Here is a 12,082-nt window from a genome sequence, read left to right as displayed (position 1 = left end):
GGGATGGTGCAGTGAGCTAAAAAACGGTAATGGATCAAGCCCTGATCTCTTGACTGGGTAGGAGTATTCTGCATCATTCAGAAACTCTGTCCATCACCTTTTCCAAAATTGATTTTATCCACACTAAGTGTGGGAGGGTATACTCAGACGTGAGTCCCTAGCTCATTGCACCATCAGGATTCAAGCAAGCCGGGCCGATGATGGCTGAAATGCCAGAAACCGGTCCCCGGTAGCTTGTCTCCTTTCTGGTTAAGAATTAGCTTGGCAGTTTGGTCTGCCCTGTTCCCATCATGCACTGGGACAGGAACAGACTAATTTGCATGTAGCCAGGTTCTGAGCTGGGATGGTGCAGTGAGCTAAAAAACGGTAATGGATCAAGCCCTGATCTCTTGACCGGGTAGGAGTATTCTGCATCATTCAGAAACTCTGTCCATCACCTTTTCCAAAATTGATTTTATCCACACTAAGTGTGGGAGGGTATACTCAGACGTGAGTCCCTAGCTCATTGCACCATCAGGATTCAAGCAAGCCGGGCCGATGACGGCTGAAATGCCAGAAACCGGTCCCCGGTAGCTTGTCTCCTTTCTGGTGAAGAATTGGCTTGGCAGTTTGGTCTGCCCTGTTCCCATCATGCACTGGGACAGGAACAGACTAATTTGCATGTAGCCAGGTTCTGAGCTGGGATGGTGCAGTGAGCTAAAAAACGGTAATGGATCAAGCCCTGATCTCTTGAATGGGTAGAAGTATTCTGCATCATTCAGAAACTCTGTCCATCACCTTTTCCAAAATTGATTTTATCCACACTAAGTGTGGGAGGGTATACTCAGACGTGAGTCCCTAGCTCATTGCACCATCAGGATTCAAGCAAGCCGGGCCGAGGACGGCTGAAATGCCAGAAACCGGTCCCCGGTAGCTTGTCTCCTTTCTGGTGAAGAATTGGCTTGGCAGTTTGGTCTGCCCTGTTCCCATTATGCACTGGGACAGGAACAGACTAATTTGCATGTAGCCAGGTTCTGAGCTGGGATGGTGCAGTGACCTAAAAAACGGTAATGGATCAAGCCTTGATCTCTTGACTGGGTAGGAGTATTCTGCATCATTCAGAAACTCTGTCCATCACCTTTTCCAAAATTAAAAATAAAAGCAGGGTATACATCCCATCACAAACACTATAAATATTACATAGCAAAATTCAATGTTAAAAAGTATATTAAATCTTAATTGCTGTCATTTACAGAATTAAACTTTTTAAAAGAGTATTTTAAACAACTAAAATTATGCATAAAATGAAGATCGTTCTTGCGTTTTTGGATGTCTTAGAGTTCTTTAGCTAGCTTCTAGGGACTGTAAAGTGCAAGTGCGTATAATCCAAGCCCACCTTAAAAATTTAGCAACAGCAATCGCTATACAGGGTGAACAATCTGACTCTAATATCCTTAGAGCCTCAATATACCTCCGGGTGCCCAAGTTAATACACGTTGGTTTTAGCCACTTACAACGAGGGCTTGTATAAAGGGGACATACAAACCACATATGGGCTATGTTCTCAGTCAGATCTTTACAGTTGTGACATTTATCATCCCGGGTTGCTGACCATTTATAGCTAAAAGCTTTTACAGGAAGAGTCCCAGTTCTAAACTGGAAATACAGTTTTCGGTCAAACGGACCCTCTATATTATCCCAATAAGCCTCACAGAGTGGACGAGGTTTACATTCAAGGAAACGTCCAGTTAAATTAGTGTTTACACAGGTACTATGGGCGGACATCCAAATCATTTGCCAATACTTTTTTTTTCAGATTTATTTTTGATGGGAACCTTAGACGTCTGAGTCTTCCCATAGGTGGTCAAGTTCCAGCTTTGATAATAAACCCCTTATCTCTTTAAGCCATGGGATAGAAAGAAAACGATCTGCCTTGATAATATCCTTTAATGCAAGGGCATAGTGAGCTAGTTCTGGGGTTGTCCAGATACGTCTCCAATATAATAGAGGCTGTAACCATGCTATATCCTCTATTTTTTTCCTGCCAAGATCATATAAAAGCGGAACAGTGGGAGTACTTTGGGGGACCCCGACTAAACAGCGTAGAAATTTATTCTCCGCCTTTGTGAGTTGGTTCAAATAATTAAATCCCCATAGTTCTGAACCATACAAAGAGGCGCTTATAACCTTCATATTGTAGATCTCTAAGGCAGGTGTAATTGGCTTGGTAAAAGAAGCTTTATGCTTGATGGCTAAGGCACCCGCAAGCTGATGGAATTTTAGAACAGCCATGTCAATATGACTTTTCCAGCTCATGTTACTCTGGAGAGATATTCCTAAATACGTAAATGCCTCTACCTGCTCTAGTGGGGTTCCATTAAAATTAATTGTACCTTTGAATGTTTTCCGCTGATTCAGGGACATGAACTTGGTTTTTGAGGTGTTTATCTCAAATCCACGCAGTTGACAAAATTCTCCAAACGCATTCACAGCCTTCTGGAGCCCACTCGGGGTCCGGGAAACAATCAACGTGTCGTCCGCGAACATGAGAACAGGCACGCGGGCCCCAGCTAAAACGAGAGCATCAGTGGGGGAACGGCTAAGATGATCCACTATGCCGTTGATGTATAATGAAAACAGCGTGGGTGCCAGAACACACCCCTACCGAACACCACGCTCGACAGGGAATGAGTTGGTCACCTCACCCTGTGCCCCCCCATCTGATTCTGGTGTAGTTGTTCTCATACAGGCGGACAAGTAGAGTCAATAGTTCCGGGGACATCCCTGCTTCAGCGAGAACCCTTCAAAGTTTGGAACGGGGGACTAAATCGAAAGCCGATTTCAGGTCTACAAAGACCGCGTAAAGTGTCCCATTGGTTAAGGCCACATTCCTCCAGTAAAGTGCTATGAAGTAAAAGACCTGGTCAATTGAACTAATACATGGTCAAAAGCCAGCTTGATATGGGGACAAAATATTGTGTTCTTCTATCCATATTTGCAATTTATTTTGCACTAAACGACCTATAAGTTTTTGGGCTGAGTCTATAAGACTGATAGGTCTATAATTACTGGGTAGAGATTTGTCACCCTTTTTAAAAAACGGAATTATTTCAGCGCCTTTCCATGAAGATGGGATTGGCGCACCCCTAGCCAGAGAGTTAGCTAAACACTCAAAGTACTGGCACCAAGACGATCTATCACTTGAAAACACGGCAGCTGGGATGCCATCCATGCCTGGAGCTCTTCCCTCAGTCACACAGTCTAACGCTAAATTGACATCTTTAGTTGTGAAAAGCTGACTTTGATAAAAAATAGTTGGGGGTAGAGGACACTCTTCTTCAGCTGGGTTACGAGCGTATTGGGGTCTGAAAAAATCTACCCATTGTTGTTTGGCAACATTGTTTTGGGGGGGTTCAGCTTCACCTCCTCTATCCCACTTAACAATGGCCCAAAATTGTTTTGAGTCCTTTGCTTAACAGGCTGATTTCAGGTCACGCCACTGATCCTCATCCCACTGTTTTTTTGCTACTTTCTGAGCTTGCCTATATGTCTCCCTTGCCTTTCTCACACCTAAGGGATTCCTACATCTTATTTCTGTGCTCAGGTTTTGACGGGCTAATTTACAAGCAGTGTTATACCACCCCACCTTGGGTTGTCTTTTGTTTCCCTTATCTGGTTTTATAATCTTCCTGAAGATCAATTGGAGTTTTGTGAAAAAGTGGATATGTGCCTCCAGCATTATTTGGGGAAAGTCTTGCTTACTAATGTGAGTGTTTAAATTAGCCACTTCTTCAACGACCATATTTTTAAGGACCTCCAACTTCTCAGGGTTCTCAATGAATCTACCCCATTTAATGTGACGCATGTTATTAGAGGCAACGATATCTAGGGTGACCTTCCCAAGCCCCGGTTTTCTAGTCCCCTTTAGTGCTAGAAATTCCATACAAAGTGGATTATGGTCACTTTCCATTCTATTTTTAACAGTCATATCTATCAGACAGTGCCATCCTCTTATATCCACCAGTAAGTAATCTATGCGGCTGGAATACCTGCCATTATCAAATGTATTTTCTCCCAGGCGGTCAGACAGGGTGCGCCCATTTGCTGCTCTAAGCCCTCTCACTAAGCATAAGGCCTTGAACTGTATGGCTACAGCTGACCATCTTCTTACGGCTGGTAATTCAAGCTGAGGGACGCTCCATTTACTGTCCTCCTCAGCAGCAAGAAATTGATCCTCTTGTCCAAAAGGTTCAAAAGTAGTATTGAAATCTCCACCTACTATAATCGACAACTGTGTTGGGAGGGCCTCAAGCTGATGGTCAAGAGCAGAGATTACCTCTGATGTTTGTCCCCCTGCCGCCCCCCTTGCATAAATGTTGTAAATAGCCACCAATGACAGAGTTCACTAAACATGGGCTACTGGAACACAGCATAGTAGTGTCCAAGGACTAGGCATCCACAAGCATCACCCATCAGACATCCACAAGCGTCAGGCATCCAAAAAGGGTCTGGGATGCACAAGCATCAGGCATTCACAAGCTACAAGCATCCCCAAGCGTCAGCCATCCACAGGCGTCAGCCATCCACAAGCGTCAGCCATCCACAAGCGTCAGCCATCCACAAACATCAGGCAACCACAAGCATCAGACATCCACAAACATCAGGCACCAGACATCCACAAGCGTCAGACATCCAAAGGCATCAGGCATCCACAAGCGCCAGGCATCCACAAGCGTCAGGCATCCACAAGCGTCAGGCATCCACAAGCGTCAGGTATGCACAAGCGTAAGGCATGCACAAGTGTCAGGCATGCACAAGCTTCAAGCATTCACAAATATCAGACATCCACAAGCGTCAGACATCCACAAGCACCCACAAGCATCAGGCATCAACAAGCAACAGACATCCACAAGCAACAGACATCCACAAGCAACAGACATCCACAAGCATCAGACATCAGACATCCAGAAGCATCAGACATCCAGAAGCATCAGACATCCACAAACATCCAGAAGCATCAGACGTCCACAAGCATCAGATATACACAAGCATCAGATATCCACAAGCATCAGGCATCAGACATCCAGAAGCATCAGACATCTAGAAGCATCAGACATCCACAAACATCCAGAAGCATCAGACGTCCACAAGCATCAGACATACACAACCATCAGGCATCCACAAGCATCAGAAATACACAAGCATCAGGCATCCGCCAGCATCAGACAACCAGGAGCATCAGACATCCACAAGCATCAGGTGTCCACAAGCATTAGGCATCCACAAGCATCAGATATCCACAAGCAACAGACATCCACAAGTGTCAGACATCTACAAGCAACAGACATCCAAAAGCATCAAGCATCCACAAGCATCAAACATCCACAAGCAACAGACATCCACAAGCATCAGACACCCACGAACTTCAGACATCCACAAGCGTCAGACATCCACAAACATCAGGCATCAGAAATCCACAAGCGTCAGCCATCCACACGCATCAGACATCCAAAGGCATCAGACATCCAAAGGCATCAGGCATCCACAAGCGTCAGGCATCCACAAGCGTCAGGCATCCACAAGCGTAAGGTATGCACTAGCGTAAGGCTTGCACAAGCGTAAGGCATGCACAAGCTTCAAGCATTCACAAACATCAGACATCCACAAGCGTCAGACATCCACAAGCGTCAGACATCCACAAGCATCCACAAGCATCAGGCATCAACAAGCAACAGACATCCACAAGTAACAGACATCCACAAGCATCAGACATTCACAAGTATCAGACATCCACAAGCATCAGACATCCACAAGCGTCAGACATCCACAAGCGTCAGACATCCACAAGCCTCCACAAGCATCAGGCATCAACAAGCAACAGACATCCACAAGCAACAGACATCTACAAGCATCAGACATCCATAAGCATCAGACATCCACCAGCATCAGACATCCACAAGCGTCAGACATCCACAAGCGTCAGGCATCAGACATCCACAAGCATCAGACATCCACAAGCGTCAGACATCCACAAACATCAGGCATCAGACATCCACAAACATCAGGCATCCACAAGTATTAGACATCCAAAGGCATCAAGCATTCACAAAAGTCAGACATCCACAAGCGTCAGATATCCACAAGTGTCACACATCCACAAACAACAGATATCCACAAGCATCAGGCATCAGACATCCAGAAGCATCAGACATCCAGAAGCATCAGACATCCACAAACATCCAGAAGCATCAGATGTCCACAAACATCAGACATACACAAGCATCAGGCATCCACAAGCATCAGAAATACACAAACATCAGGCATCCACAAGCATCAGACCACCAGGAGCATCAGACATCCACAAGCATCAGGCGTCCACAAGCATCAGGCATCCACAAGCAACAGATATCCACAAGCATCAGACATCCACAAGCATCAGACATCCACAAGCAACAGACATCCGCAAGCGTCAGACATCCACAAGCAACAGACATCCAAAAGCATCAAGCATCCACAAGCATCAAACATCCACAAGCAACAGACATCCACAAGCATCAGACACCCACGAACTTCAGACATCCACAAGCGTCAGACATCCACAAACATCAGGCATCAGACATCCACAAGCGTCAGCCATCCACACGCATCACACATCCAAAGGCATCAGACATCCAAAGGCATCAGGCATCCACAAGCGTCAGCCATCCACAAGCGTCAGGCATTCACAAGCGTCAGGTATGCACTAGCGTAAGACATGCACAAGCGTAAGGCATGCACAAGCTTCAAGCATTCACAAACATCAGACAGCCACAAGCGTCAGACATCCACAAGCGTCAGACATCCACAAGCATCCACAAACATCAGGCATCAACAAGCAACAGACTTCCACAAGTAACAGACATCCACAAGCATCAGACACCCACACGCATCAGACATCCACAAGCATTGTCATATGGATACTTCATTACATATATTGCGTTAAGTTAGCATGAGTGTATTACATGTTTAAACAGCCGGTTTGCCTTCGGCTTCAGTTTTGCACACGACACATACTTGTTGTTGTAGCTTTCACCCTAGAAGCGATGAGGTGGTTTATTTGAGAATAATATGTTATTTCTATGCTATCAGCTTTGCCTGGTACACTTGGTACAACTGTCTGCACACTGAGAGCTGCACACTCTAAGATTAACCTAACACAAGGTTGCTGGGAGGCCTGATCCTCGCACCACATTAGACATAACACAAATAATGTTGATGCCAACATTTTGGGCTCTACGCGGGTTTAAGATAGAGTTACACGGAATGAACGTAGACACTTGGTGCTGCGCATGAAGAGAGCTGGTAGCTGTTGATGTGAACTGCTCCTACTGACATTGAGAGGTATGGGGCCGCCCTGCTAAAGCCCGAATGAGACCTTCATATATATAAAATAATATGCTAGATAGGGTGCGCGAAATATAGGTGCTATCGATTTCTATAGGTTTTGCATTATAACATGCTAGCACCTTTTGCTTACTATGGATTAGTGACTATGCTGCTGACTCTGATTTTTATAATCTGCATTTTGGTATTATACAAGATACTGCGTTTGAGAACTTTGCATTGAATAATAAATATTTCAAACTTGCACTTGTGTTCTTTGACTCTCAGTTTTGGTTTGAAATGATTATATAACGAAAGAGTGTTCATGTGTTCCACGATTCCTGAGGTATTCTAAAGATCATGTTCTGGTTTGTCTAAGACATGGATCATTCCATAATGATCCATGAGACACTGTAGCTAGCTAGGTAAGGGGATTTCTGACACTGAGATGAGTTTTGGATCATCCTAACTCACTGAGGTTCTAGATCTCTATGCACAGTTCTGTGGGAGAACGGAAACCCTGCTACATGGCGCCCAACGGTTTGGTTGGTCTTGAAACATGACACTCGAGTAGTATATCATTCATACCTTGACACCTTCATTCCCGTTTCCGGTAAACGGTGGTGTCGGAAAACCTACCTGTTTTTGAAATAGGTCTTTTCAAGCTTGAATTCTTCTTTAAACGGTTTCTTTGAATTACTACCCAGTTGTGCTACAAAGTGTTCTTTGTCTTTTTTAACTTCCTGTGCTACCATGGCCGTGGACATAGCGCAGCATAGCCGCGTCGCGGTTCGCGACCACTTGAGGGCATATAATGTCCCTGCGGAAGGTTTGGCTGTGGTTCTAGTGGTGAGTGCGGAACATGCGTACCCGTACGAATTGTTTTATTCCTGGGTGACGTTTCCGGAAGTAAACGCTAATTCGGGCGTCTACCACTCATACACTGCCTCGGCTGTTCCGGCGGCTTATGCTCCGTACAGAGCACTGGAAGTACCTATAGATGTTTGGCAGCACGGAGTTTGGTTTGGTGGCGCCCTACCCCATTCTTTAACGGCTCCGAGGTTAGGTCCGTTGTCCATTGCGGGCACGGCCTGGCCCGCCTTGGGTGGATTTACTCCACATCCTAATCGCGCCACTTGTAATGTGGGTGATCTGCGGCGACTGCATGATGTCGCGGTTGACGTGATTAGAGCGCTTGTTCATTACATTGGTCGTAATATACATGGCGCAGCCCCCGCAGGTGCGCAGCTTCGAGCGGAACAGGCTGGTTTGAAAATCAGTCCTGTCTTGGTGAATTCCGTAATGGGCAGAAAGCCAGAAAATAAGGATGATTTTCCTTACTGGCTTGCCGAGAAATTCGACCAGCTGGAGGCTGTGTTTCCTAATACGACTCCGGGTGAAAAACACCGGATTCTACGCTTAGTTTACCGAAGGATTTAGCCCCTGAACTTGCTGACTGTGAAACATGGGGTAAGACTTTTGCAGCGGTTTACTCGAGGTGCTTTGGCACCCCGTCAGTGTCGAACCTGTCTGCGGTCCTAAAACGTGTTCAGGATGATCACGGACCGGAGTCGGCGGTTGAGTTGGGTATACGCCTGAGCGGTTCATTTGAGACGGTTTGCGGTATTATCCTTGCTAATGTAAAAGGGGATGCAGTGAACTTTCAGGTGGCCAATGGTCTGGCGTTAGTTCCCGATGCCGAGAAACCCCGTCAGCTGGCAAGAATTATTGTGGCGGCTTATAAAACGGTTGGCCGCAATTCTAAGGGTGTAATGGTTTTTCTTGAAAAAGAAAAGAAGCAGCCCCAGGGACAGTCTTCGGAAACGGGTGGACAACCCAAGTCCAAAAAACAAAATTGGCCTAAAAAACAGAATCAGGGTAAGCAACAACAACAGACACAGGTTTCTAGTCCGGCGCCTTCACAACCTGCGCAGTCGGATAGAGTTTATGAATTGCGCGATCGCGCTACGATTAAATCGCCTGACAGATATCAGGCATCTGACCAACGCTCTCCTCGTTCCTTTCAGGACTCATCGGCTCCGTCAACCGGTGGTGGAGGGGGCGGCAGGGGCAGGGGTGGCCAGCAAGGACGTGGCCAGCCCCGCACGCGAAGTGAAGGGGATCAGCGGGACGACTCTACGCCAAAGAGACCGCAGTTTGCCAAGAAGAAAGTCGCTGCCTTAACGGCGCATCGATATGCCCCAGATAGTGAGAACGCGGCTTCGGAATCTGACGTGGGCTCTGACCTTGCTGGACAGCGCGGCGGAGATTACCATAGTGAGAGAGGCCCTCCGTCCACTGTTGAAGGTGACAGCGACTGAGACTTTTATTGTGATTGAAACAGCTGATACACATGTTGCTCTCCCTGAAAGACTTTTTGAAATTGTCCTGTTAATTGAAGGTGACATGCAGCGAACTGTAAAAGGGGTATTTTGGGAGAATCTTTCGGATACGTATGACATTTTGCTTTCGGAGGCTGACTGGCCCCCACCTTTTGTTCTCGCAGCTCCGCGAGGGGAGGAGGTAATCCTCCCCAGTTTCGCGCACACTGTTTCGAGAGTGGAAGCGCTGCATTTTGCAGAAGAGTGGGCTCTGGCGCTTGCGCCGGCTGTGTACCGAAATCAGTGTGGCTGGGATAAATTGTCCCCTAGCCATGAGATTCCTTTACGGTCACAGCCACAGCCACAACCCCAGTATCCCATACGGCGTGAAGCTAAAGCTTCGGTCGCGGCTATCCTTGAACAATTGGAATATCAAGGTGTAATTGAAACGTGTGTGTCACCAATGAATAATCCCCTTTTTACAGTTAACAAGCCGGACGGCTCATATCGTCTGGTTTTGGATTACCGGCATTTGAACTCGCATTGCCGTAACTGTGCAGTACAGAATACTCACGGCTCTGCCCTAGTGAATAGTCTTGAGCGTAAACGGTTCAAAACCACGCTTGACATTTCCAATGGTTTTTATGCACATAGATTAGATGGTCTAAGTTCCCAATGGACCAGTTTTACGTGCGGCGGCGTACACAAAAAGTTTAATCGACTCCCAATGGGATATAAAAATAGTCCTGGAGTGTTTTCCGCCCGCATAGTCTCTCTTTTAGAGAGTTTCGATCCAGTTGCATGTTCGTATGTGGATGACATTTATCTCACAGACGACGAACTTTGGGTGCATCTGTGTCGAGTAAACAGCATAATTTGTAACTTTGCAGACATGGGTTACAAGTTTAACTTTGCAAAATCACACATTGCGGAGTACACAGTGTTGTTTCTAGGTTATGAACTTAACCATGAAGGAAAGGGATTGGCTCCTCAGTTCCTGGAGAAGTGCGCGCAGTTGCGCTCTCCGACAACGCTGAAAAAATTACAGTCTTTACTGGGTTTTTTAAATTTCGGGAGGACATACATTCCGGAATATGCCCAGCGTATCAAGCCTTTATATGCCTTGGTACAACCATCTTTTTCCAAATCATGCTGGCTGCCTGAGCATTCAGCCATTCTGCAGTCCTTGCAGGCTGATATGCTAGCTTCTGACTACTTACAGACTCGTGATAACCAGACCAACCTGGTGATAATAATTATCCCTGGGACGGTGGGTTTCACGTACCTGACTTTTAATGAAGGGGATACTGTACCTATTGCTTACAAGTCACACTTGTACACTTCGGCTGAACTGCGTTTTTCCACTGTGGAGAAAGTTTTAACGGCTGTGCAGATGGCAATTCTTAAGGAACGTGCCCTGTCGCAGGGAAAGCGCATGTTGGTTGTCACCCCGTGTCCAGCCTTGGAGGCGGTCACGAAAGCCAGTATACCGAATTCTAAAGCTTTGCACCCTCGGTGGATTCAGTGGGCTACATCCTTGACATCTCAGGATGTCACGTTTATTTTTGACGCCGCTTTACGGTCGCAGGAGTATTTACAGTATGAATTTGTTCATCCTGCTCCTTTAGCAATGCGGCCGTTGGAGGATTTCCATTGTATCATTTACACGGATGGTTCGGCGCAGGTTGCGCATGGCTCTAAACACGCCTACGTTTCCGCTTGCGCCATTGTGGTCGGTGCCATAGTGAACGATGAGTTCAAGTCCAGTGTTGTGCACACGCAAACGCTAGGGGACTGCACCGCACAATTAGCAGAGCTTCGTGCTCTTATGCTTGCATTGGAGTACGCTGATCCTAGTGTGACGACTTTAATCGTAAGTGATTCTTACTACTGTGTCCAGTCTTACAATGAGAACTTGTTCTTTTGGATTCAGAATGATTTTCGTGATTCCAAGGGTAGCACAATAAAACATAAAATGATCTGGGTCCGAGTGGCGGAACTTAAAGAGAAACTGCCGCTCGTGTTTGTGATTCATACTCTCGGCCACCAGCGCGTGGGGGTCCACGCTGTTGGCAACTCGCTTGCTGATGAAGCAGCGAAGTCAGCGGTATCAAAATACTTAGTTGCAGCGGTCACGAGGTCCAAAAGCAAAATAGATGATGACATCTTGGCGGCTGTTGCTGCCACGGAGAAGGGAGGTAAATATCCTGCGGGGTTCCCTTCGAAGTACACATACCACTTAAGTCCCGATAAGGTTCCTTATGTGAAAATTCCTGAAGTTGGAGAGCGTCTAGTTCCCAACTCGGATCGCAGAGCTTCTCTGATTACAGCGGCTCATGAAGGTGTGGCGTCTGCGCATGCGGGCGTCTCAGCCACTGTATCTCAGCTACAACAGAGGTTCTGGTGGCGGGGACTGTACA

Source organism: Lissotriton vulgaris, chromosome 10 (assembly GCF_964263255.1).
Source record: "Lissotriton vulgaris chromosome 10, aLisVul1.2, whole genome shotgun sequence".
Lineage (NCBI taxonomy): Eukaryota > Metazoa > Chordata > Amphibia > Caudata > Salamandridae > Lissotriton > Lissotriton vulgaris.
Note: the sequence above shows the minus strand (reverse complement) of the source record.